Below are 27,975 nucleotides of genomic sequence, written 5' to 3' on the forward strand. Positions count from 1 at the left end.
TCTCTTAAAAGAAGAAGAAATAAATCAGCTTGTTTGATGATTAAACACAGGAGAGTATGTCAAGGATATTCAACCTGCTTTGGGGCCATGCCAGTAGCAATATTGAGGTAGGGAGTAAACATCTTGTTTACATAGCTATTATACATCTACTAAACGACAACTATTAAGAATAAAGAATTTTCCTTTTCCATAGAGACAGAAAACTGAAAAACTCTGTTTTAGTCACTTAAATTTTTGTCAGCTAAATTTTCTTCATACACTGTACTTTTATCTAATTACAAACAGCTAATTAAATAGTAACCTTCAATTTTATTTGCAGTGGTACTAATGGATAACATTATTTCAAATATTTTCATGGCATCATATGAATGTTACTCAAAAGATTTTGAGGGAATTACATTAACTAGACTTATACACTTTCACATTTAGTAGCCTAATTATTGTTGGAATCTCATTAGGATGATCGCTAAGTGGATGGAAATCCTTAAATAAGATTGAAAAACAGTGTTGATACAGTTATACAGGATATAAGGAACAATAACCCAAGAAGCCTAACAAGTTCAGACGGCTGGTTTAATTACTGAAGTACCGTGATATTTACAATTTTACATAAAGATAGCAAGCTGCTTTGTACACTAGCCATCTGTTTGCAATTGTTTTAGCAACAGCAACAGAGAAGTATGCCTGACACAAAATCTTTCACTCTTCCTTTGCTTCAAGGAGGGTACATGGCTACAGTACTAAAAACATTTCAAGGAGGGTCCTGCTGGACATACAACCTCTGGCATACTGAGGAGAAAGCTCAGGAACATGAGCTTTTCATGCTTTGCATCATCACTCAGCTCTGCTGCATCAGCTTCAGTCTGTCATGCATAGAGAAAGGGAGGAAAAAAAGGTGTTAAAACCACAGCCCTCTGCCAAACACCATGTAATGCTCTGTAATACTCGGCACTTTTGAACCTTTGTACTCAAGAATCAAAACGATCAGGTTTGTAATTAGCCGTTACACTCGTGTAAGGAAGAGAAGGTTTCCTAGTCCCATTCATCTTTTTGATCATCTATAAGGCAATAGTGAGATTCTAGCTGTTAATCTGTGCAATGTCTTAAAATAGTTCTTAACTCTTTTTAAAGTTTCAAACATCTTGAGACAGCTAGTGAACAAGCTGGTCGCTCAGAAGAAAATCAAATGGAGTCTTCTGTAAGCTGATGAAATTCAGTGACTCTTTGCCATCAGAAGTTCAAGTGGGCACATTACAGGGGAGCTAGAGCAGCAGTTGTTTTAGGGGAAAAGATCTGAACTGACACTCAAATTTCATTTCACAGGTTAAGGGAGAAATTTTAGGGAAAGGAGGCAAGCATCAGCCATCTGAGGGCTGAAATTATAAACCCTTCTTCAACCAACTCTGCTAAGTGTCGTTCAGCTGTCAACGTCATTTGCTTAGGTAAGGAGTAAGGTATCTACAGATCACTATCAGATCACTAACTAACAGCAGTATTCAAGCTACTCTTCATTGTTGCTGCATGTACACATAACAAACAAAGAAGGACTGGTGGAAGATGTGAAGGTCGGGGGCAGCCTTGGCTGCAGTGACCATGACATGGTGGAGTTGAGGATCCTGCGAGGAGGCAGCAGGGCACTAAGTAGGATCACAACCCTGGACTTCAGGAGAGCAAACTTTGGCCTCTTCAGGGACCTACTTGGAGGAATCCCATGGGTTAGGGCCCTAGAAGGAAGGGGCGTTCAAGGGAGCTGGTTAATATTCAAACATCACTTCCTCCAGGCTCAAGAGCGGTGCATCCCTATGAGTAGGAAGTCAAGCAAAGGAGGTAGGAGACCTGCATGGATGAGCAAGGAGCTCCTGGCAAAACTCAACCAGAAGAAGGAAGTATACAGAAAGTGGAAAGGGGGACAGGCCACTTGGGAGGAGTATAGGAATGTTGTCAAAGTATGCAGGGATGTGACGAGGAAGGCTAAGGCCCGTTTGGAATTAAATCTGGCAAGAGATGTCAAGGACAGCAAGAAGGGCTTTTTCAAATACATCAGTAGCAAGAGGAAGACTAGGGAAAATGTGGGCCCTTTGCTGAATGGGGTGGGTGCCCTGGTGACGAAGGATGCAGAGAAGGCAGAGTTACTGAATGCTGCCTTTGCTTCAGTCTTTACTGCTCAGGCCAGCCCTCAGGAACCCCAGACCCTGGAGGCAAGAGAGAGAGTCTGCAGAAAGGAAGACTTTCCCTTGGTCAAGGAGGATCGGGTTAGAGATCATTTAAGCAAACTTGACACCCACAGATCCATGGGCCCTGATGGGATGCACCCACGAGTGCTGAGGGAGTTGGCGGATGTTATTGCTAGGCCACCCTCCATCATCTTTGAAAGGTCATGGAGAACAGGAGAGGTGCCTGAAGACTGGAAGAAAGCCAATGTCACCCCAGTCTTCAGAAAGGGCAAGAAGGAGGAGCCAGGGAACTACAGGCCAGTCAGCCTCACCTGCATCCCCGGGAAGGTGATGGAGCAGCTCATCCTGGAGGCCATCTCCACGCATGTGGAGGAAAAGAAGGTGATCAGGAGTAGTCAGCATGGCTTCACCAAGGGGAAATCATGCCTAACCAATCTGATAGCCTTCTACGATGGAATGACTGGCTGGGTAGATGAGGGGAGAGCAGTGGATGGTGTCTGCCTTGACTTCAGCAAGGTTTTTGACACTGTCTCCCATAACATCCTCATAGGGAAGCTCAGGAAGTGTGGGCTAGATGAGTGGACAGTGAGGTGGATTGAGAACTGGCTGAATGGCAGAGCTCAGAGAGTTGTGATCAGTGGCACAGAGTCTAGTTGGAGGCCTGTAGCTAGCGGTGTCCCCCAGGGGTCACTACTGGGTCCAGTCTTGTTCAACTTCTTCATCAATGACCTGGATGAAGGGACAGAGTGCACCCTCAGCAAGTTTGCCGACGATACAAAACTGGGAGGAGTGGCTGATACACCAGAGGGTTGTGCTGCCATTCAGAGAGACCTGGACAGGCTGGAGAGGTGGGCGGAGAGGAACCGCATGAAGTTCAACAAAGGCAAGTGCAGGGTCCTGCACCTGGGGAGGAATAACCCCCGGCACCAGTACAGGTTGGGGGTTGACCTGCTGGAAAGCAGCTCTGCCGAGAAGGACCTGGGAGTGCTGGTGGACACCAAGTTAAGCATGAGGCAGCAATGTGCCCTTGTGGCCAAGAAGGCCAATGGGATCCTGGGGTGCATCAGGAAGAGTGTTGCCAGCAGGTCGAGGGAGGTGATCCTCCCCCTCTACTCAGCCCTGGTGAGGCCACATCTGGAGTACTGCGTCCAGTTCTGGGCTCCCCAGTACAAGAGGGATGTGGCACTACTGGAGCGAGTCCAGCGAAGGGCTACAAAGATGATTAGGGGACTGGAGCATCTCTCTTACGAGGAAAGGCTGAGAAAGCTGGGCCTGTTTAGCCTGGAGAAGAGAAGGCTGAGAGGAGATCTTATTAACGTGTACAAGTATCTGAAGGGAGGGTGTCAAGAGGATGGGGCCAGACTCTTTTCAGTGGTGCCCAGCGACAGGATGCGAGGCAACGGGCACAAACTGAACCACAGACAGTTCCATCTGAACATGAGGAAAAACTTCTTCACTGTGAGGGTGACAGAGCACTGGAACAGGTTGCCCGGAGAGGTTGTGGAGTCTCCTTCTCTGGAGATATTCAAAACACGCCTGGACGCAATCCTGTGCAACATGCTCTAGGTGACCCTGCTTGAGCAGGGGGGTTGGACTAGATGATCTCCAGAGGTCCCTTCCAACCTCAACCATTCTGTGATTCTGTGGTTCTGTGAAACACATTAAGTATCAATTTCAGCGTTTCAATGTTAAAGTTCTCCTGGGTTAAGAATATTTTCAAAGTGCTTCAGGCTCAGTGCTTGGGGGAAGGAGGGGGCAGAAGTGCCTGGGGTGGTATCTCTTTTACTTATGATAATGACTCTAAATTTAGAATCTGGTTGCAAAGGGCATGCTGCTTATTATCTTTATTGTCATCCATTGCAAAGACTGTGCTGAGCCATGTTTGGTTATAGATGTTTCCTGCTCGCTTAAAATGATGATACTTGTTGCTCTTCCACCACCCACGAGAAAATAATTTCACTTGGTAATAAAATTGTAATGACAAGACTATTACGATATTTTTCAGAGAAATTTTCCTAGCAGATGGCAAGCAATTCTTTTATACGGCTTTTGATATGGACCTGAGAACAGTGCTAGCTATTGCTATATTATATTTTGCATTCATAGAGAAAGGCAGAGATCTACTGAAGAATGAATGCAAGATTAGATGTCTTGTATACAGTGATTGCAGTCTGATTAAAATGCCATTTTCTTTCTTGATATGATTCATCTGGGCCTACAGCTTATTATTCACTGTATTGATCACCGTATGGATTGCTTTATTCCTCAAAATTAAAAAAAAAAAAGAGAGAGAGAGAGAAATGTCTGTAAAGTTGGTTAATATTCTCTTTGTGAAAACTTTGCGTATCTGGCTGCAAAATGTAGATTTCTGTGGGTAAAATTAGATCACACTCCACAATGTGAACATGATTTGTCTCCACCTGCCATGAATAAAATGATTCATCTGTCACCCTGAGTCTAGAGAGCGACTTCTGGGAGGGACAAGTATTGAAGGCAGATGTTCCCGCTCTGCAGATTCAGATGGGCAAATGCATCAGCAGGCTGAAAAGCATGACTTCTGGCAGGCATATACCTTAGCAAAAAGGTAAAATGAGGAGCATAAATAACGGGCTGGAACAGATGTGATGCTACTTGAGAGAATAGTTCCCTGGAATGTTTTTCTTGGTATAAAACACGCCTGAAGAAGTCCTCAGCCAACGTTTCTGACTTCAACAGCAGGCCAAACAGCCACGGGGGGTCAGAAAAAGCAGTTGCAAAATGCCAGCACCTGGGAAATGAAGTTTTAAGCTGTCCTCCCTACCTAGATAGTGTTTGCTGGAACTGCTTGTACTGTATCTCCTTGCCTTGTTTCACTTATCCAGAAAGGATTTTGTTTTCAACAGTTTTCTCCAACTTTTTTTGTTTGGGAATGGGAAGATGAAGTGGTGGAAATAATACAAAAGAGAAAAGAGATTTTGTTTGCTTGCTATTTGTCAATGAATCTACTAATACAAGATGACTGATTGTGCTTTGAAGCTGAGGTAAGATCGGTGAGGTTTTTCTGCCATTGGTATCTGTAACCTGTTCCTTATTCTATGTTCTCACCTGTGAAATTTATAATAATGGAGTTTTCAACAGTCTGCAAACACCACTAAGGTAACTGCAAAACTCACCTGTGCTTATTGTATAAACTGTTCAGTTGAAATACAACCTTTGACAATGACTTTTCTTCCAATTTTCTTGGTCCCCAAGTCTCAAAACACTTTACTAAAGTATCCCAAAGGTTTTACTCTTTAAAAACAAAGAACTTCAGGCACATTTTTAAGGATCTCAGGAAAGAGTCTAAATTGAAGGTTTTTCTTTTATACCAACTTTTAGGCTGAATAAGGAGGTTCTTGAGCCTTAGGGACCAAAGCTGAAAATCAGGAGATGGCTTTAAATCACTCTCATTGCCTTCAGACACTGAGGTTTACTTATCAGTAGGCAGAGACTGGTCAAAGAAAAAAGGGCACTTTGGGTTGTCCATGGTCTTAAAAGGACATTCTGAGAGCTAGGAACTACTGCCAGGTACCAGGACAGTCTCTTTTTGTAAGACAAACTTGATCCTCATTTACAGAACTTGGAAAAGGAAAAAGCTGTTCTTGGCAAGAGATGTTCCTCATTGACCAACAACACCAAATTTACACCTGTTTTTGTGCATCCCTGGAAAACTGCAAACAGCTTTATAGATTTAAATTAACTTTTTCAGGGTGACAGGGTCCAGAGCTCAAGCTGAATCTCATTTAAGTTGCAGGAGATTGCTCAGTTCAGATCAGTGCCCAGATTTTTGGATGCCAAAAATCTCTTTGGCTGAAAATCTGTTGCAAGAAGAGTTTCTCAGATTTCTTGTCCACCCTACTTCTAAATGAGAAGGAAAAAGCACTATAATAGCAACTTCTTTGTGTTAGGTTAACAGATTTTATTTCTTTGATTTACTGCAGTACTAAGAAATTCAGAGAATGTGGAGATCTGCAGCACTGGAGAAAAACAATCATTAGCAAAACATTCTTAGATGTAGAGAAATCACTAGTTTGCATTTAGATGGTGACTTAGGTTAGAATTATTTCTTGTTTTGAGTAGGAAGTTCTTAGGAACAGAAATTTCGTACAGCAACTGGGATGATTTTAATGAGTTAAATAAATTGTAATTTGCTAACTCACAAATTGAAAGACAGTATGAAGGTTTTTTAAAAATAACTGCCTGCTTTAAAAATGCAATTTTAAAGAAAAAGATACTGATCTTTATCTGTCTGTCATAAAATATAAGCATGAATGAATAATTTCTCACAAAGAAAGTGGAAAATTCCACAGAAGAGGTTTTAATATCATTTCATGATACAAGTAACTGTGAGGTGCTTATGTTAGATTTTATTTTGATTAGTTATTATGCAAATTATATCATAGTAGTCAACTCTATCATTTAGCTAGTGCTAGAACACTAGCTTGATATACCATATTTATTGAAATAGCCAATCATGATCTACTGTCCTGTAAATGTATTCCTCCTTCATTGACTATGCATATGCATTTGACATATACAAAGTATATATTAACTGAATTTTATTTATTAAAATACAGCCAGCCTGATTCTTATATGCCACCTTGTGGAAAATCAATGAAATCTTCATTTCCAGCAGCTGATACTGGAAATTCTGAACTCATAAAGAATTATTGGAAGTTATAGAACTAGCTATTAGAAAGAATGAAAAAATATTACTGCAACTAGATATAGTTTGCTGCTAATACATTTGAATAATTCTATTAGCTATAGCAAATAGTGGATGAGAAAAAATACCACATATTTCTGTCTGAATCTTCTTCCTAGCCTATTTTCACCATGAATTTCTTTAAATGAAGCCAAAATGCATTCCAGAGCCAAAACACATAAAAGGTGTCATTCTTAACCAATGGCCATAGAGGAAAATTTGTTAATCTTGTAGGAAGAGCTTTCCAGAAAACCTAACCCTTTGAACATATTTTAAAACCGTAATTATGATAGTAGATTTCTATACTAGATATCTTTTATTATATTTATATAGCTTCTCCGCAATCTCTGATTAGTCCTCAAACATAACCTGCTGGAAAAAGTTGAACATACATTCTTTACAGATTAATCAATACAAGATCTCAATGCTACATTAAAAAGGTTTTACAGTATGAAAATCCAGGTTCCACAGGCAGAATCAGAATGATTTCAGCAGAGGCAAAAATCTCACCTACTACATATAAAATTGAAAATGTTTCTAGTTTTACCTACTCCAAAATTTTGAAGTACTTTCTCCGAGTGAACTGTATGGCCTTTCAAACAAATATCTGAAAAAGACTATTTTGAAAAAATAAAAAATCAGCAGGATTATCATGCTTTTTCCTTTGTTTGCATTGATTAACCCAGGGAAATGGAAATAGAGATATTTTCTGTAATTTTTTAATTTTAAGGGATCTACTAACATTAAAAAAAAAAAGTCTAATAAAAAAATTCAGGAAAGTTTATTCTCCACTTTCCAAACAGGTTTTGCTCAAAGCCGTAAGGATTAGAAACTTGAATTTCAAAAATTATTTAAAATATATTAATGGTATTGCTTGTCACATGGTTACCCACAAGCAAATCTCTGGACAGGAGTTAAGAAGAATAACTAAGGAAGTAAAATGGACATCTTGTAGATCTTTTAAAAGACACTAAGGCAAATGATAGATAGCATCATAGCAGTGACAGGCTCAGATTGTAAAATAATGAGCTACCATGTCAGCTAGAATGACCAGCAAGTTTTTGTATCACATCCCAGATAACATCAAAGAAACAAATAGAATAGTACTGTGTTGAATCAGAAGATTTATATTTACTGGTTCAAAAAGAGTGTTTAATCCTGAGAATTTTGCCAGTTACCTTCCAAACTCAAACTGCATTCTTTGTCCCACCATATAAGCCTTTTTATTCTTAATATACACATTTAAAAGACTCTTGTGTATGAATTATATACTGACTATTAAGTAGACAAATTATGGTAAAGTTATTGGTGCTTTTTGATTTCTTTGCAAAAATTATGTAAATATGGAGTGAAAAGTATCTGATTTGCATGCAATTTCACATACTTCTTGGTATGTTCAGAGAAAAGATTTGAATTTCACTATGAACCCCTCAATTTCTGGGAGGAGGTTAGTTTGGGGATTTTTTTAACTTGTAATTTTCATAAAAGTACATTGCCAAAAATATTCCAGTCTCCCAAGGACTCTAATGAAAGGCTGTGTAGGTTAATGGATTAAATTGAAAATCCAGTGTGTTCAAATGTGAAAGAAGGGGGTGTGGTTTTTTTCTTTCAATTTCTTCACATCTTTTATTCTTTCTGAACCAAATGGCTTGCTAATGCATTTAGAACTCTATCCTGTTGAAAACAGCTGTGGCTCTAGCTGTGAAACAGGTCAACCTATCCATCAGAGTAGTTGCTCTTCCCCCACTTCCCACACAGGGCTGTTACCCTTTCCTTCCCAGACTCTGTATCACCCTGTTCAGTGTACGCAGAAGCCTGAAAAAGTTTGGAGCCCTTTTGTGGCCTTCCTGGCTAAAACGATAAATAATAATAATTTAAAGACTCCCCTAGAAGTCTGAAAATGCAGAAGAACAAATCTTTATTTCTTCCATTTGCCAGTGTTTCTTATGGCAGATGCAGCAAAAAGCCAAATCTTTTGCAAGTTAGGAGAAATTCTGAGGAAACTGAGGAGGGCAAACACAGTATTTAAATGCCAGAAAACTACAGAAAAAGACACATAAATCCTTCTCTGGAGGGCTAACGCACCTGCCCAAATGTATACCGCCTCCCTGAGCCAACTGCCTGAGCTATTGCAGAGGGAAAGAATTTGTTCCAAAACAGCTACTTTGCATGATATTTTATAATTACTGTACAAGTTGTGTAAATTGGTTCAATCCCAATGTTCCTGAGAGTTCTTTTTTGAGGAAGCAGCTCAAGATATAAACTAGAGATAATACATACTCTTTAAAAAAGGCTGTCTAAGGAATCTGGAAATCCCTTCTCAAGATACTATCCTGATGATATTTTGAGGTGGCCAGTTAGATTTGTCTGAAGAAAATCAGCAGAAGAACTAAAGGACACTTTCAGTCTTCACTTATACCAATGACTGAAGTATAAAACAACCTTTATATATCTTCAGTAATATGCCTGTGAAAGAAAGTTATTTTCTAAGTGGTGTTGAATCTTCAACTTAACAAATTGAAATATAATGTACTTATTTAGTTTCTGGTTCCCTGTGGCTTTGTGTCCAGGATTTAAAGTGTTTGGATGTGAAAGCAGAGACTAAATTCCCCAAAGCACCAATTCTAAACTTCTCGCTGGGAAACTCTTTGAGACAGATTGACAAACTCTCTTTTTGTCTTCCAAAACGCAGTTAAAATTGGTCATCACTAAAATGCTTCTCAGTGAGGCAACTGCCTTCTTAGGTAATTTATTCTTCTTAGTAACGGAGGAACATAAGAATCACCTAATGAAGAAACTGCCTGAACATGTCCTGGACATATTCCTTTCTAAATGTAAACTGTTTCAAAGAGCTGTCTTGTATTTGGGACCTGTGATCAGACCTGAAAAGGGCAAAACTATTGTGACAGAAGAGCATCCAAGATGTAATATTATCCAGGCACTGACCTCCTTCTTGGGATCTGCCAGATTATTTCCCTGAAGTATTCCCCCACTGAAAAACCACTGAGTTAGAAGGGCCAAACGATAACAGAAAGAGCTAATTTCATTATGAAGGACATCACAGTTTTGTGGACGATGGCATGTCAGAATGATTTCAACAAATCGCTTGAAATGGAAGTTAATATACTATACTGGAATGTGGGAGGTGGGCTCTTTCAAAAGACTGCAAGCAGCATCTTTATGAAATTCAAGAAAGCAAATCCTGGGCAGATCTGAAATGATCTCAACAGATCTCAAATCTTTTTCAGCTGCCCCCTCACTCCACCCCACCCATCTCTTACAAAGAAATAAACTGCAGTTTAAAGGTTTCAAGTCCACATACCTGTACATGCAGTAGAATTTGAACTGACCACTAAAAATAGCCTACTAAAATGCTCTCTACTATTACTTACTTTAGATGGTGAGTATTCAAAGTCACACTATCAAGCTTAACAGCATCAGAAAAGCTGGACATTGAATCGCTCATGCAAAAAGGTTTTTGGGGAGTCCATACAAGTCTGTAAAAAATGAATAATGACTCAACTGGAAAAAAATGAGTTGGTCAAATTATTTTCAGGGCCTGACCACAAGAAGAGCACTGTAAGTCTTAAAGACTTGTTGCCTTGTGAAATTTGCATAATTTTAACAGTTGCAAAAGAGAAAGTTTTGAGAATGATGGCTAGCAATAAAAGTTTTCCTGTGAAAAAGTCATACAAGAAGAATAGCAGGGGCTAGAGCAGGGCCATATAAACTAAGGAGTTTACCCCAGATTCCACTGAAAGAATGGACATATTCAAATGAAAGATGAATACTTCATCTTCTTCCATAATTTAATCATTTTTAATAAGTGTGAGGAACTAAAAATATATTCAAATTATGAACTCTGTAGATGCAATGAAGATACCAAACTGAAGGAACACTCTTCCATGAAATTATATAATTTAGTTTAACATGTTAAGATGACCCATATATATCTATGAGCTTTCTGCTTATGATTTATAGTGTAACAGGCAATCTAGCAGGATCTTTCAATATGCAGAATTGTTATAGAAAGGTCTGCTGAAATCCCAGTTATAGTCTGAGCAATAGTGCCACTTTCCCCTGCTATCTGGAAGGTTGATCACTCCCTTGTTCTTTATCCACACAAAGCAAGGAATGCCCATGGCAAGGCTTGAATGGCTTTTTATGTAGTGATCTTCAAGTAAACAAATAAAACTAGGCTTCATATATAAAATGATTGCATTTTTATGCAACCTTTATTGCACTATAAACAACGATTTTATAACAATCATTCTGGGTTTGGTCACTCTTCATATCCTTAAAACTAGCTACCACATAAATTCTCACTTCCACTGAGATAGACAGCCCCAAGATCTGTTATTCAAGCAATATTCCCCACAGATCATATTCAGAGAAGATAAATATCTTCCCAGTTCCTAGTAGCCCAACAAGTTGAGCAGGCAAGTGAGGGAACTTGCTCTGCCTTGAAATATGCCTTTGTATGCATTTCCTCAGTTGTTAGCAGGCTTGCCCATCCTACCTTCAGCAGCATGTTTTAGGAGATGACATTTTAACAAAACACTCTTTTTAGTTACTGATTTAGCCCTTCACAAACTTTCCCACTATGGTCTGGCTGTTTGAAACAAGTGATTTAAATCTTCTATCATTAAAAAAAAGTCTTTTAAACATTCAGAAATCACCTCTTTTGATCCAGTCTAAAGTTTATCCCCTAAAAACCATGGTTGCTAAGATATGCATGTCCGGAACATACACATTCAAGTTGCATTCCCTCAGCCTATTCTTAACTGCAGTAGTTTCCAGGGAACCAAACAGAATGTAAGAATCCCATTGGCATACAGGCAATTTTATTTTGTTCCTCATTTACTCTAATCCCCAGGACCTTCATTCCCTTCTGCCACTCAGCTGTAATTCCAATCTGCTTAATATGCTCTGTGCTATCTTGTCATTATAGGCAACATCTTGAATTTATCACAATGATCCTAACCTTTTATATTTTTACTAAGATCTGTTAGATTTTCTTAATTTCTGGAAAAGGCTGTCCACGTCTCAGACAAATATTGTAGTATTAGTCATACAGAAAATAGTCTTACTCCGCTACTACCATAGCTATTTCCCTGTGTCATTGACACCAGTGGCAAAAGTAGGCTCACAGTACTCTGTGGGTCTCTCTATAGCCATTTCTTTATAATTACTTGCATATTTGCAATAAATCAAAACTATTCCACTCATGTTTGGATTTTTTTCCCCTATCCAAACTTTTTAAAAGAGTTTGATTCATTTCATCAAATGTTTTTTCTGTAGCAAAAGAGAAAGCTCCTGGCCCCTTTGAACAGACACATTTAATATTTTCAGTTGTACTTTATGTGGGATAAATCTAGTGGACCACATTAATTCTTGACAGAACCTATGATACAGACAGGATAATACCTTGGAGACCTTTAACAATGGAGATAAGAAGCTGGAATTTCAGCTAGAAGGAGCTCAGGAGTTATGCAAAATTTTTGGTATGTTATTATGATTCAACTGTATTTAAAAAAAAAAGAAGAAGAAGAAGAAGAAGGCAGGTAAGCCTGGGAAGAAAGCTTATAGCTTTAGCTTAGCCTTGGACAAGTCACTTCCGAGAACCATAGAACAACTTAAACTGGAAGGGACCCCTGGAAGTCATCCGGTACAAATGCCAAAGGGGGTCAACTAGCTCAGAGAGCTCAGGGCCTTGCTCAGAGGAGTTTTTAGCATCTCCAAGGATGGAGATTCCTCAACCACTCTGGACAGCCTGTGCCAGTGTTTGATACCCTCCTGGTAAGATCTTCTTTTTCTAAAATCTGATCAAAACTTCCTTTCTTGCAAACTTGTGGCTATTGCCCTTTGTCTTGTAGCTGCACTCTTCCAAGAAGTCTGGCTCCATCTTCCCTACACCTTCCCATTAGGTAGCTGTAGAGAGCAGTAAGGTCTCCCTTTCACCTTTTCTTCTTAAGGCTGAACAAACCCAGCTCTTTCAGCTTCTCCTTGTAATCACGTGCTCCAGCCCCAACTATTTGGGCAGTCCTCTGCTGGACTCAGTCCTGTATGTCAATATCTTTCTTGTACTAGGGAGCTCAAAAGCAAAATATTCAAATGTGATCTCATACACATTGAATGGAGAGGGGTGATCACTCCTTTCAACCTGCTAGCTACATTACTGCTCATACAGAACTAATACTTCTCCTTTTCCCCTTCTATAAAATGGGTTCAATGATTCCTCTCTAAATTTCCAAGAAATGTTCTAAATAATGGTTGTCTCAGGATTTTAAGAATGAAATAAGAATGGGGCACTTTTTATATTGAGATACTTGAATATGATTAGTGAGTGTATGTCCAGATAAAAGAGGAAATATTTGATGGTGATATTCAAAGATGTCTCTTTGTGATGAGAAATACAGTTCAAAATTTGAAACTCAGAAAAGAGGCAGAAGAAATGGAATGGGGGAAGACAAATCTCAGAGTTGATATATTTAATATGGAAGAGAACTAGCTTAAATTATATCTTACCTTTTTGATACATGAGAAGATTTTCAAGATGTGAAACTAACAGGAGACTAATGAAAAAGGAGCTCCTGTGCATAGAAAGACAAATCTAAGAATTTTTATTGTAATACTTTTGTAAAAGTAGCCAATTTGAAAACAGTTTTCCAGTGGCAAAATCACCAAATGAATGAGAAGCATATGGGAAGACCAGTGTTTACCTAAGAATTAAATATTATTAAGAAAAACTATAAAAAAGAAATTAAGAATTTTTAGCTTGTTATGCTCAGTGATATTCATATGATAATTGTTCAACAGACAAGTAAAAAGTGCCTTAAAATCTTAATTTCTGAATTTAATTGCAAAAATTTAATTGTAGGTATATTATACTCCTCAGCATCTTCATTACCAGTGATGATACAGAAAAATGAAAAACAAACAAATGAAATTCGTGATTAGAATGCAGGGCACAGGCTGAGCTTGTAAAGCAGCTACTTCATGCTTATTCCTCCTAGTAATGTGACTTTCAAGGTAAAAATAATTTGTGAAAATGAAATAACTCAGAGAAAGCAGTTGTAATGGAAATTACAGTTGCACTGCATTGTGGAGATGCCCTGTTTATGTACACTCTCCACACTACAGCAAAACCATAATTTGTGTTATAATTGATCACTCTGAACATATTCTGTCTGCAAATATCTGTTTCATCAATATTCGTGAAATTAAGGAAACAAAGATGTAATACCACTATGGAACTCTGCAACCAGCATATGTTCTACTAACAAGTTTGCCCTTCCATATATAAGAACAGTTACCAAAAAAGACAGAATTCATATTGACTAGCACAACTAGATCCAAAATGTAGCATACTACATATAACTTCAGGTGCGGTATCACTGAAATGAATGAGGTCTTTTTAAGTTTCATTACAGTAATAAAATACTTTTGTTCTCAGCTCCCAACCCTGTTGATTGCTACTCAAATGACGAATAAATAACATTTCTAATCTGAGTGACCTCTGAATTTTCTTCACTTATATTTCAACAAGTATTTTAACAGGCTTGCAGAATTTAAATGTAGTTAAATGAATTAGTATGCATTATATTCAGTCATACCAATACCTTTATACAAATAAATGTGTTGCTGTGGGTGTGAAAGAAATCATATTCCCCTTACGAAAACAACTTGAAAAAAAATAAACCTGTACAAAAAAACAGGCTTTTCGTTTAACCTAACATTTTCAGCATTGACAAATGGGAATGAAAAAATCAGAAATGAGCAAGAAATCTCTGTAATTTGCAAATATAGAGGTTTTTTTAAAAGCTCTGCAAATAATGATTTGCCACTTAGCCTAAAGTTTTCCATAGATCTAGGTATGCTTAAAGCATCTAGGTTAAAATAAAGCAATGGCAGAAAGGCTGGGAAGGTTTTTTTCTTACCTTTAATATATTAGAACAGAGCCTGGAGGCCCACATCAGAACTAATTAGTTGGACAATGCCAAGTTTAAGAAGTTCAACAAGGGACATGCTTAACTATCTGAACATAATCTGCAGAGTCACTGAACTTGCAGTATCTGGAGCCTACAGAAATTTATGTTTTAGATAGCACTGCTATCTAAACATCTCTGGCTAAAATTGTGTAATTTCTCCATTTGTCTTCACAACACAATATCCCACCCCAAAACAGGATGGCTGATATTTGGTCACACGACAAAACCATGATATTTTTAGGTCAAACCACACTGAAAAGTTGAATGCAAGGGTTTTTCAAATTCGCCTGTCAACTACTCTGAATTAAAAAAAAAAAAAAAAAAAAAAACCACAGAGGTCACACAAAACTACCACTTTCAGGATTGCCAGTCTCAGAGTTTTAAAGCAAATCTAAGTCTCAGATCACAGTAATTTTCTGATTCATAATGAGCAGCTATGGTGTTAATGTTAAATCCATTCTTTAGGTGAATTTGTTAAGAATGACTGCAGGAAAAAGAAAAAAAAAAGATTTTAGCAAAACTAAGCTCTTCCTGTTGAATTTGACGTACTCCACTGCCATGTCTCAATTTCCCCGCTCCTCCTTCATTCAGTATTCCCCAGCTCAGGGAAATATGACAAAAAAAGATTATTGAGTATCATTACACTAAAATGTCATATCTTGCTGTCTATTTTAACATTTCTTGATCAATAAATTGTCAATGAAAAAAGACACTGATATTTAACTATGTGAAAAGAAAAAATATGAGCTATTACCAGACTTCTCAAAGGCCAAGCAATGGGATATGAAGGAAGCAGCCCATGACAGCGAGAGGTCTTAGCTGGATGAAGTGGGACAGAATATGCAGAGATACCATGCATTGGGAAAAGAAACAAGAAAACAGGTTTGAGGAAAATGTTCTTCTCATCTGAAGCCTTTGTCTGGACACTCAAAATGTTCTTCTCTCTCTTACAATGCAAGATGTAGTGGAAGAAGAGACAGTTCTGATCACCATGCTTTTACTTATTGGTAATATGAAGCTCTAGATTCTTTCTTGCTTCTTACCTGGATTGTCCATACCCACCTTTCCAAAAAGTTGGGACACAGAAAAAAAGGACTGCCTGTTATTTGCAGTTTGTACAAAACACAGATATTTGACAATGCAAGGAAATAGGCAGAAGGGAAGACTGTAAGAGCCATACCTAAACATCCTCTTGGATATGCTTTTTCCATCTGCATTCAATTTATCTTTGCTGTTGTAACAAAATGGAACTTGCTTCTCTGACACTTCCAGTTGCATTACTGCTGTCTGGTTTCTCTATGAAGACCGCTTTGTCACTACTGACAGCAGAGACCATTAGAGCATTTTACATATATGACTTTCAATCTCTCATTATAAATCAGAATTTTAGTTTCAGTCTTTAAAGTTAGGTTCTTAGCTACTTTGGATGTCAACAGTAAAATAAACTGTGTGTATGGCTCCAACAATCTGATGGCCCTGTTCCTTTGCAGTTACAGAAAAATTGCATCACATTCTTGCCAAGGTCAGTGAGTCCTTAGGAAATCTGCCAATGAAACAGTGCCCAACTAGGAGTGACTTTTCCAACTCCATCTACAGAACAATAAGGTAGAAGGACAGCTCCTTTGTTACATGTTCACCACTACAGCTTAGAACAAAAAGCCTGATTACATTTTTATAACACTCAGCATATTTGCTTTGTAGGTTTTTTTAAATGAATAATTGTGCTGTGTCATTTATCACTCCTGCACAAAGTTCCAGGTGCATCTTTTCCATTTCCATAGCAGACATAGGGTATTATGCATGATAAGACTGTTTTGTCCTGATTTTATTTAGACAAGATACTATTTTCCATTAGAAATTTCAAGAAAAAAAATACATAGCATCCAAGCAGAATTCTTCCACAAAATTGTTATGCAACTGCTAACTGATTTAACTGGTGTGAGTATTTAAACATATATTGGCTAAAATGATCTTTAGCACCGATAAGTGGGTAAAGACTGGATCTGGAAATGGTTTAGAGAATTGAATTAGTCCCAAACACAATTCTGTGTCTTCTTCTTCATTCTTACTTATTCTCCATTCCTAACAAAGTAGGATGTGTTTCCTAACACAGTGTTTCTTTTTCAGGCGGGAAGGTTTTATGCTGATGTTCTGCTCCTCTGACTACTGGAGAAGTTACTAAATCAAAAATTGTGAGTGAACTTCATATCACAAGGTACATACCTATTTTAATTACTTTTCCACGTGCTGAGAATATCTGCAGGGTAAGTAACACAATTTGGTTTCATCTAAAATCAAGTTAATGAGAAAGACTATACTTCTCAGGCTTTCCATGTGGAGAAAAGTCCTTACTAACAATAAAAAAGTAGGACTACTAAACTGGATAAAAACTATAGCAGCTAGATATACATCAGCATCCTTTCACACATGAAAAAACTTACAAATCCTAAATAAACCTGGATGAGTTAGTTACATCTGGATATTTAATATTGTCTCCTGAGGGAAAAAAAAAGCTGGGAAATGGACTCCTCTCACTTCCTTCTAGATAATTAAGGTGAACTTAGTTTTTAGACGGAGCTATTTTATACCTAATTCTCTGAGTCTGGAGACTTAACAGTGAAAAATTATGTTCTTAATGTTTGATGTTTGGGCAAGGAATTTCCAATTTTCAATTTCCATTCTTCTCAACTACTTCTATTTCAGTCCTCTTTTGCTAGACGGAAGGGCTATTTTACTGAAACATCCACATTTACTGTATTATTGTATTGCACAATATCAATAATAGTCAAGGAAAACCAATACACACAAAATATGATTGGAGAGACAGACTGGAAAGGCAATATAAGTAGCAATAATTAAGGTACAATAAGTAATAACAGCAAGCCATTAACTAAAAACATTTGGAGTGCCTTTCTATCTATAAAACATATGCAAGTAGATGATGACATACTCTTTTGTTCATTTTTTTGGAAGACCAGTAATTTGATAAATCATGCAAGGAGAATTTGACAGCAATATTCAGTATTTTCCATACCAAAACCAGTCTGCATTGTTAAGCTGTACTGCCTAGCCAACGAATACAAACAGGATGGAATACACAGATACCAGATAGACACCTTTATGTAGCATCCCTTTATAGCGAGTAAAAAGAAACAAGAAATTTTGAGGATGTGACTTATCTTAAGGTAAACATTTAAAATAGCACAGATGAATCTTACATTAGAAGAGCCCTCTTTTCTCTATTTACCATAATGGGAATCTGGAAAACCAGAGTGGGATTCAGTCTGAGGTTATGACCACCTAAATTGAGGTGTCTTAGCTCCTGCTGTAGTCAGTGGAGACCCAGACACTATGCCAGAGCCTAGAGAGTGATCCAGCAGACTAACCCCTAGATGCAAGTTTCAGATGCCTAATGCAGGCAGTTAGTGTCATTTTAGCTGCCATTGGGTATCCTGCCTTGCCTCCCACTACCATGCAAGAAGGATGCAAGTCTCTGTAAATTGTTTCATTTACCAGCCCCATGTAGTTGGCTTAGATCAACAAGAGGGTTTAAAATGGCAGTAGGCAACCTATTTTTAGGAAACTGAATCCTTTCCTACCTGAATGCTACTGCCCTACAACAACCTGATTACGTGAACAAAGGACAGCTTAGCAAAATCAGAAACTTCAGTTGGTTTTGCACCCTTTTTACAGCCAGAAGTGTGTGTGATGGATCATTCAGAGGAATTCTTGGAGACTCTGGAATAGGCTAGGAGCCACTTCAGTAAGATATACTGTACTTAAGAAATTTGGCTTTCCAAGCAGGATCTTCAGCTGAGGTGTCAGACTGATTGACCGGATATAGCTGAGATCCAAAAAAAGAAGTCCATGCAAACATGCAGCCATGAGATGTGCATGCCATACTACTCCACACTAAAAGGACACAAAAGCCCTTTGTCTCACCTTCTTTGCCTCGTTCCTCCACTTTAGATAACAAAGCAGGAGCTACTGCTTCCTGAAAAAAAATAGTTGATGAGAAAGTCATACCATTGCTATTAACTTTGATCTTATTGGGGAACTGGGTGAAAAAATCCCTTGATTTGATCAGCCAAGTGTTAATATGGGGTAAAATAAGCATGGTTTGAACAAGCACAGCAAATTGGTTCTGAATATTTCAAAATTCAAGCTAAAAAAATAAAAAAAACTAACTGAACTGTTGCCAGCAGCAAGAGTGACCCTCCCCAACCAAACAATTTGCAAATATTAAAAGTAGGATGTGTTCATTTTCAGTTTCTGTTAAACAGACTGGTGGAAGAGCCCAGTTGCTCAAGCATAATAATTTCAATGTCTTTTTAGCTGAATTCCCTATTTCATGCAGATCAAAACTAATTCTTTCTTTTTTTTTAAGGTTCTGTGGAAGCATGTCTTACAGTTCAATAAATGTGACTAGTGAAGTCTATATTTAGAAAATGTTTTTCTTTCTTTTTGTGGAAACTTAGTAGCTTCTAGCCTGAATATTAACTAAATGAAATTGCTCCTCCTGCAACTGTCTTTGGCTCTGTCAACTTTCATTATAGACTAGTGAGAATATTGTACCAACCTTCATTAGGTTTTCCACCAATTTGCTTGATCTTCCACTACCACTGTCTATCCCTCTGATCTTCATTATATTGAGGCAGTGAGGACATTCACATCTCATTTGACTCCCTATTCTAATGTGCTGAATCTTATTGCATCTGCTCAACAGTATTAACCGTAATCTCTGTCTCCAGTGAGACGCCATGCTTAGGTGTAGACTCAGGTTGAAAAAAATGGCTTAAAATGGCTGACTCTGTGTTCTTCTTAAAAGAACTGTTTTAGAGCTTAAACGTGTTTATATTCTTTACTGTGTGCATATCATTCTACCATCAAAATGGTTTCTTGGTACACTTCTGATTGCATAAGTCTGACCAAATAAAACATATGTAACTACTAAGCCTCTCTCAGGAGAGGCTGCACTTTCACAGTCATAATCTCTTTTGGTCAGCCCCTCCCCTGCTCCTTAGGATTACATAAAAAATACACATTTTTGTCCAGAAGGGGATCCTATGTACAGAATTCATACATATGGAATTGAATGTATGGAAAATGACTGACCCAATAATAAGTTTAAAGATCTGATGTCAATCAAAAAATGGAAATGCATTTTCATGAAAGTCAACCCCCCTTTTTAATAGTTTAGAGAGGAAAGTGTGAATGCTCTTTCAGTCTGTTTCCTCCACTTCTGATTTATATTTAATTTTTCTCTCTAAAAGTTAAGATCAAGATTCAAAGAAATTTCTACACTTGATTCATAAGCAGGTTATATTCCAAATTTTATAAAGTCATAAATACTGTGAGTGAAATCCTGGATCCATTGAAGCAAAATAGCAAAATGTCCTCTGACTTCAAAGAGTTCATGAATCTAAGCTGTATTCTCCTGTAGTAACATTTTCTTGAAAATCTAAATTCTCCTACAACTGGCTTGGAATTTCTCTCTATATACATGTTAGCATATACATTTATCTTTTTTTTTTATATACGTAGCCATATGCAGAGAGAGAGAAAGGCAGAAATATATATGCTAATACACAGTCTATAAGGTGAAGATTCTTTTTCTTGAACAACTTGAGACAAAGGTGGTTCTGAGGGAACATGCCAGTGTCTTTGCAAGGCTACACTCTAACATCTTTGAAAGGCTGTGGCAAGTATGGGATGTTCCTAATGACTGGTAAAACAGAAACAACACACCCACCTTCAAGCAGGGTAACAAAGATCTGGGAACTACAGATCAGTCAGCCTCACCTCAGTCCCTGGGAAACTTATGGAGTGAATCCTCATGGAATCTGTATCCAGGCTCATGATGGACATGAAGGCGCCTGGGAACAACTAGTATGGATTTACTAACACCAAACTGTACCTGAGCAACTTGATAGCTTTCTGTGATGAGATGATCAATATGTAGATGAAAGCAGTGGATGTCATTTACTCTGTCTTTAGGAAAGCCTTCTGTATGGTCTACCATAGTATTCTATAACCAAATTGGTGATACGATTTCAACAGGTGGACTGTAAGCTAGATGGAAAATTAGCTTGACTACTGCACTCAAAAAGTTGTGGTATGAAGTCCAACCAGGATCAGGTAGCGGTGTTCCTTGGGGGTCAACTACTGGGAAAGACAGTATTTAACATCTTTATTAACAACCTGGATGATGAGACAGAATGCCATCATCATGAAGCCTGTTGATAATACCAAATTCAGTATGCTCAAGGGCAGGGCTCCTATTCAGAAGGACCTCAACAGGATGGAGAAAAGGACAGAGAGGAATCTCATGAAGTTCAAGAAAGGGACATGCAGAGTCCTGCACCTAGGGAGGAATAACCCCAAGCACCAGTACAGGCCGGGGGGCGACTGGCTGGAGAGCAGCTTGGCAGAGAAAGACATGGGGGTCCTAGTGGACAGCAAATTGACCATGAGCCAACAATGTGCCCTTGTGGCCAAGGCCAAAAGCCTCCTGGGCTGCATTAGGAAGAGTGCTGGCAGCAGTTGAGGGAAGTGATCCTTCCCCTCTGCTCAGCCTCGGTGAGGCCACATCTGGAGAACTGTGTCCAGTGCTGGGCTCCTCAGTACTGGAGCAAATCTAGGAAGTTCCATGTGAATATGAGGAAAAACTTCTTTCCTGTGGGGGTAACAGAGCACTGGAACAGGTTGCCCAGAGAGGCTGTGGAGTCTCCTTCTCTGGAGATATTCAAAACCCACCTGGATGTGATCCTGTGCAATGTGCTCTAGCTGACCCTGCTTGGAGCAGGGGGGTTGGACTTAGATGATCTCTGGAGGTCCCTTCCAAACTCAACCATTCTGTGATTCTGTGAAAGGGCCACAAAGATGATTACAGGACTGAAGAATTTGATATATGGGAAGAGGCTGAGAGAGCTTGGACTGCTCAGTCTGGAGAAGAGAAGGCTCCAGAGGGAGTGTGTATAAACGTGTATAAATACCTGATGGGGGGTGGGAGGTGTAAGGAAGACAGCTCCAGACTCTTCTCAGTCTTATCCAGAGACAGGACAGGACAGGACAGGAAGAAATGGACACAAATCGAAATACAACAAATTCCATTTAAAAGTAAGAAAAAAACTTTTTTTACTCTGAGGGTGGTTGAACACTGGAACAGGTTGCCCAGAGAGGTTGTGGAGTCTCCAGCTGTGGAGATAATCAAAACCTGACTGGACATGGTCCTGAGCAACATGCTCAAGGTGACCCTCCTTGAGCAGGGGGGTTGGACCAGACAATCTCTAGAGGTGCCTGCCAGCCTCAGCCATTCTATGATTCTGTAAACAGTACTGTAACTAACATAGAAGGCTTCAGCATGTCAGAAAACTGCAAGATTACCTCTTTGCTATAACCTTCATGTTCTGAAAACCATATAAGCAGCTTTAACATAAAATAATTGACTCAAGAAATCAACTGGGTGTCTTAGAAACCAGCTTCTGCAGTGCTGATAGAGCACTTGATAAAACAGACCTCCATGGGCTTTGAAACAGAGTTAATCTCTCTGAAATGAAAAAGACTAGTTCAGTCTGTTAAAATATCAATACCAAACAGGAAAGGTTTTGTATTCTGTAATAAGTAACCGAACAAACACAATCAGGGAAAGTTCTACTTCAGAACATTAGTTTCCACACTTCTTTCTACCAAAGAAGTCAATAGGAGTTCTACCTGAATAACATGTTCTACCTCATGCTTTAATTCAGTGTAGATTTTGCAAGATAACAGTAGGAAATTCAGAGCAAATGCACTATTATCCAATCTTGGCTTTTCTGGCTAATCTGATTCTGTAGAATATGGCATAGACATCACTTACTACCTATGAATTCTGCTCAAAAATCTAAGCTTAACTAATACCTCTCAGACATTCTCCCCTAAAAGATGAACATTTGTAATTAAAAAATAAGTTTCCTAACTCCTCTAAAATCATCTGAAGCAATAATTCCCTATGCTGGAAAATAATTTTCCCCAAAAGACTCTCTCTCTTTCTCTAGCAATAATCTACCAAAAAATTACATGTTGCAGGACCATTTGAATAGATGCTACTTCCTTTTACTAACAAAATTTTACTAACAAAAGACCTACTGGGAACAGCAAGTCTAACAAACTAGTTTATTTGTGAGGGGATTTGTCTTTCTTTAATTGTTATTTTGCTTGTGCAATCATGATTTTCGAATCTACTAGCTCTTGCATGCTCAATTTTACGAATATAATTCTTATTATAATTTGTGTATAAACATTCATCATCATTTCATACTGAATGTTACATTACCACTTTAGTTTCTGACATCATCTTAAAATACAGAAATTTAGAAATACCAGATTAATTATTGTATTTCTTAATAAAAGCATACAAAAACAGCATGCTCCACTGTGTACTATATAAAAATAAGGAAACGTTAATATGATACATTTAATTATGTAATGTATTCGTTCTGTTTCTTCCATGTGGTATTTCTGCATTTTTAGAGTAGGTGTTCTCTGCTGGGAAATCTGCCCTTTTTATAGTAGACTGAATGTGGATATAGTAGACTGAAAGGAATAATTACAGAGGAAACACACTAATCCTTTTTTAAACAGCCTTTACGTTTCTTCTTCCATACAAGTGATTCATTCAGAATACATTGACTGAAACTGTATCATTGATTGCTGCATATGGGAAAACATACCAGACCCATGAGCTTACTACCTAGAGCAGACAGCACAATTTAAATCTTTTTAATGTAATAGGTAATGCTATGAATCTAAGGTTGCATAACAACCTTGTAGCAGTCATTTCTGAAACACTTGGCTTTCATATATTAAGGAAAAACAGATGGAAGGAGAGAATTTGTGAAGATCTGGTAATTTGTGAAATGAAAACAATGTGATTGGATACAGGGAGCACACCACGAGGAAGGCAGAGAGATAAGAGGCAAAAATATGCAGAGACAGAGTGCAAATAAGGTACAGACCAGCACAAGAGACTAGAAAGCAATGAGAAAATGTAAACAGTGCTAGAATTACATGGAATAAAAAATTTTAATTTGATACAGAACAGGAAGAAAAAAATGAATACAGTGGTACCAGAAGTTCATTGCACGGCTACAACAATAAAAGAGAAGAATGTCCAAGTGGAGACCATACCTATGTAATCAAGAATGAAACGAGAAAAAATGTAAAATTCAGAATTTTTTTTTTTAATCACTTGAGTCGTGGGTAGATTTTGCAAGTTAACATTGTGTTTGATTTTACCTCATACTTCTCCATTCTATTTTCCCTTAGTATGCAGTTTCAGTTAACTGACTTGGGTTCCTTCCATATAGGCAGGAGACAGGTGTTTCCCACAATTTTTCTTCATTCTTTTCCAATCATCTACTTTGTACTTCCTTTTTCTGTCATCACTTTCTTTCACAGGTCATTTCCTTTGAATCATTGCATTGATGTCTTCTTTCCAATCAATTTAGTTCATCGTTCTTTTGTCTTTTTTTCCATTTCATTTCCATTATTCAATCCTAAGCTACCATTTATCACACTGCTTTGTATTCTCTGTATATCACTCTGACCTTTTAATATACATAATCCTGATTTCTTTCTCTTTGGGAGTGTTCCCAAAACAATTCTGAAGGGAAAAGATTTAATGGAGCTTTCAGAAAAAGAGAATTATCTGCTAAAGTTAACAGGATAATAGCCCAAACTCCCTCCACAGGGTGAGAGAACTGATCTGAGAACGCGTGATGGGGACTCCAAGTTGGAGGGCATGAAGGGCACATAGCTGAATGAACAATTGCTTTACTTTTTTCTCTTTTTATAATAAGAAAACCTTGAAAGTTTAATTCTGGAAGTCTTTTATAAATTAAATCTATCATATTCTTTTTGAAAGCACCACTTTAGCCTCAGCTGATGTTATTCCTGAGATGTGAAACATATTTATTCTTTTGCTCATGTTTGTGGATGGTATTATTGTCTTTATCCAATCACTGTACTTATCGACTGAAACCCTATTTGCACTTTCTTGTTCTTCCATCTCTAAAGGGACTGCCTCTTTATCTGATTTTACTTTCATGCAGTGAATAACTGTTAATGAAGATTTTTTTGCATTGAAGATTGAAGTTACCTGTCTCTCCCCATTGTCTAATGAGAGAACCACAGAAAACAAAGTTGAGTTCAATTGAGTACCTAAAGTTATATGGGATGAATGGTGGGCCAGGGGCATGGGCCGGGATTGTGGAGATCAAGGACAGCTTATGGACATAACCATAGGGTGGAATCCATCTCACCAAACTTTGTTGTTCTACAGATAGGATGTCAATATGACAGCCAGTCACCCCAGGCTCTCTCTATAATCAGTTTGGAAAGAAACAAGCACTTTTAGGAAACAGTTCATCTTTTTAGAGATCTACTTTAGGCAGAGATGAATCATGCACTAGAAATACCTTCTTTGCATTGGCTATAAAGAGAGCTCAAGGGAACTAGCTTAGATATTTACAATGTTGGCACCAACATTTGGTCAGCTGAATCCTATCCCTTCTGTCACTAGTGTTGTATCTGTAATTAAAATTTATTGCAAATTAGAAGATACAAAAATCTTCATGTATTTTCTTAAGTCTTGGTAAACAGTAGTGTATAAGAGATGGCAGAAAGATATCTTGACCAGATAATATGCCTTATAAAGAACTGCAATGGAAGGCAAACAAAAAGTTACCAAAAGGGATTATACATTACTCAAAAACTCAGTTGGCACAATGCAGCTCAAGTCTTCGTCTGTTATTTAAGGGTCATTTTATGTTTTCTGTCTTGTTTCTTGATTACTTCTAACAGTGTTACACTTCAAAGCTTAAAGACTTTTTTGTGCCAATATGATAATTTTCTACTTACTAGGACTAATTCTGCTTTACGGATAATGGTCCAGAAACAAGAAGTTTCTCACTATGTGTAATATACAGGCATCTTAAATATTCAGATGAATTCAGCATTGTGTTATAGAAAGTACCGAATGAGAAGGCATGTTTCCTAGGTCAGAACATTCCAATTAAGCCTCTGATCCATTAAGAAGCCCACAGGAAAGCTACATGCAGAGAAATTCTTGGCTTTGTATCCAAAGAAATTAGAAGGCAAAGCCTGATAAACAGAGCCAAGATTTGAAGTCTGGTGTCCTGAACTATAACAGGTTAGAAAGGCCTGTTCTAGATGAAGAAAATTAAAGGTCATGTTTATCTTTTTGCCACACAAAGCAATTTAGCAATTTAGAAATCCAGATCTCACAAACACAATGTAGGTTCTCACTTCTCTTTCATTTCCACAGAGATGCACTACCTTCTGCCATCTCAGTAAATCTCTCTTCTAATCCCTTCAAACACTAAACTAGTGGTCTGTGTAACTTCATCTCCCTGTCAGTGAAAACTGTTCTCCTGCAGTAATACTTGCAGACTATATAAACCCTTTTCTGGGCTTGACATCAAAGAAAACAAAAAGAAGAGAAGGAAAAGTACAAGAGGTATCTTCATAACAAATGACTGAATAAAGAAAATATACACAAAATGACCTTGTTTAGAGAACTGTGAGGGATATCACAGTTGACATCTCATACTCACCCTGTTGGAATCACAACTTCCAGGACCTGAAATTAATTTCTTCTTAGATAGTCTCCTTCTCTTTGCCAGTCCCTACATTTAAAAATGGAAACATAATTTGGCTTTATTTTTTCCTTCACTTAAGCAAGTATCTGTGCATTTATATTAGTTAAATATTAACTGTGAAGTCACTAGAATAACCTAATCTATTTATAGTAAAAAATGTATCCCTCTCATAAAAAATCTAATAGGCTAGACACTTTATGAATAACTAAGTTGCAGTAGGAGCTGAATCAGGATTCTTCCTGGGTACTTTATGATGGCTGTTTGTGAAGGAGAAATTTTGGTCCCCCCCTGAATTCTCATGGACTTAGTTATGATTTCATTCTACACATGGCCTGCTTAAGATGTGAAAAAAAGAACATAAAAAGGCTACCCTGGTTAGCATTAGAGAAGTACCTTCGCTGGAATTGTACTGATGTTCTACAGAAGAGAAAGATACTACAATAAAAGCATTCTTAGCCTGAATTTATGCCTTTGTATACTCCTGTTTCGCTATAGCAGTCTGCAATATGTCTATGTATATTGTCCAACTCTCTGAATCATCTTGTAGTATAAATAAGCTATAGGACTGCATAGCTTGATAAGGGATGCAAGGAAATCAACACACAAGAAAGCTTACTGCATAAAAGAATCTGCAAAATTAGATGAAAATACATATTGGGTCATCTCAAAACAGCACGTTCATATCACAGAATTTGCTGCTTACAACAGGCAAATAATAAAAGTACATGTGTACTTGAGATTGGTAACTGTAGCTGATCAAAATATAACCCTTTAACAATTCACCAAAATATAGCCAATAAAATATTCCATAAAACCCTAAGCTGACTGTGTTTGCAGCCTGTACAAGCAAAAAGGATTTTCATATCATTGTTAACAATTGCGGAAAAAGGTTAAATCTGCTGATCTGGACACCTTTTCTTTAAATTCAAATCTTCCCCAGTATGTCTTCCCTTTGTCACCGGGGGGTTGGGAGTCCTCCAGATCTGATGAACAAAAATGCATTAGACCTCTTCAAACCAAAAGAAGGAACTTTGTTTCTTAGTGCATATTTAAAACATTATTGTTAAGGCTATGATTCATATAGAAACTACTTTAAAAACAAGTTTCCTGCATATAAAAACAAAATATCACATAAGCATTGATATCACTAACAAAGCTTTCATAATTCTTATCACAACAAAAAATATATAAATCGAATTGCAAGTAACACAAATGGACTACTGGAAAATTATTCACCTGGAAAATTATGCAACGTAAAAGTGATTTCAAATACATTCTGGAAAATAGGACACAGTACCTGCATATAATGATGTTGCCCATCTATTACTTATATTATATTTCCTAAAAAAATTCATATATAAGAAGAAAGACTGCCCAATTTTGCTTCTTCCAGATGTTTTTCCCACCAAATGCTTGTTATCCTTTTG

The 27,975-nt window shown here is 37.8% G+C and overlaps 1 long non-coding RNA gene across 2 annotated transcripts; it reads right to left on the bottom strand.

The window, feature by feature from the left end:
* Positions 1 to 573: 573 nt before the first annotated feature.
* LOC136991111 (uncharacterized) lies at positions 574 to 27,533 on the bottom strand. 2 transcript variants are annotated; one of them, XR_010883144.1, is made up of 5 exons: positions 27,461 to 27,533; positions 26,504 to 26,575; positions 18,831 to 18,882; positions 16,069 to 16,204; positions 574 to 863 (listed from the first exon to the last, which is right to left on the bottom strand). It is a non-coding gene; the product is annotated as an uncharacterized lncRNA (long non-coding RNA). The 2 variants fall into 2 exon arrangements; XR_010883143.1 differs by having other exon boundaries at positions 16,069 to 16,207.
* Between the last annotated feature and the right edge of the window lie 442 nt (positions 27,534 to 27,975).

This window comes from Apteryx mantelli, chromosome 1 (genome assembly GCF_036417845.1).
Source record: "Apteryx mantelli isolate bAptMan1 chromosome 1, bAptMan1.hap1, whole genome shotgun sequence".
Classification (NCBI taxonomy): domain Eukaryota; kingdom Metazoa; phylum Chordata; class Aves; order Apterygiformes; family Apterygidae; genus Apteryx; species Apteryx mantelli.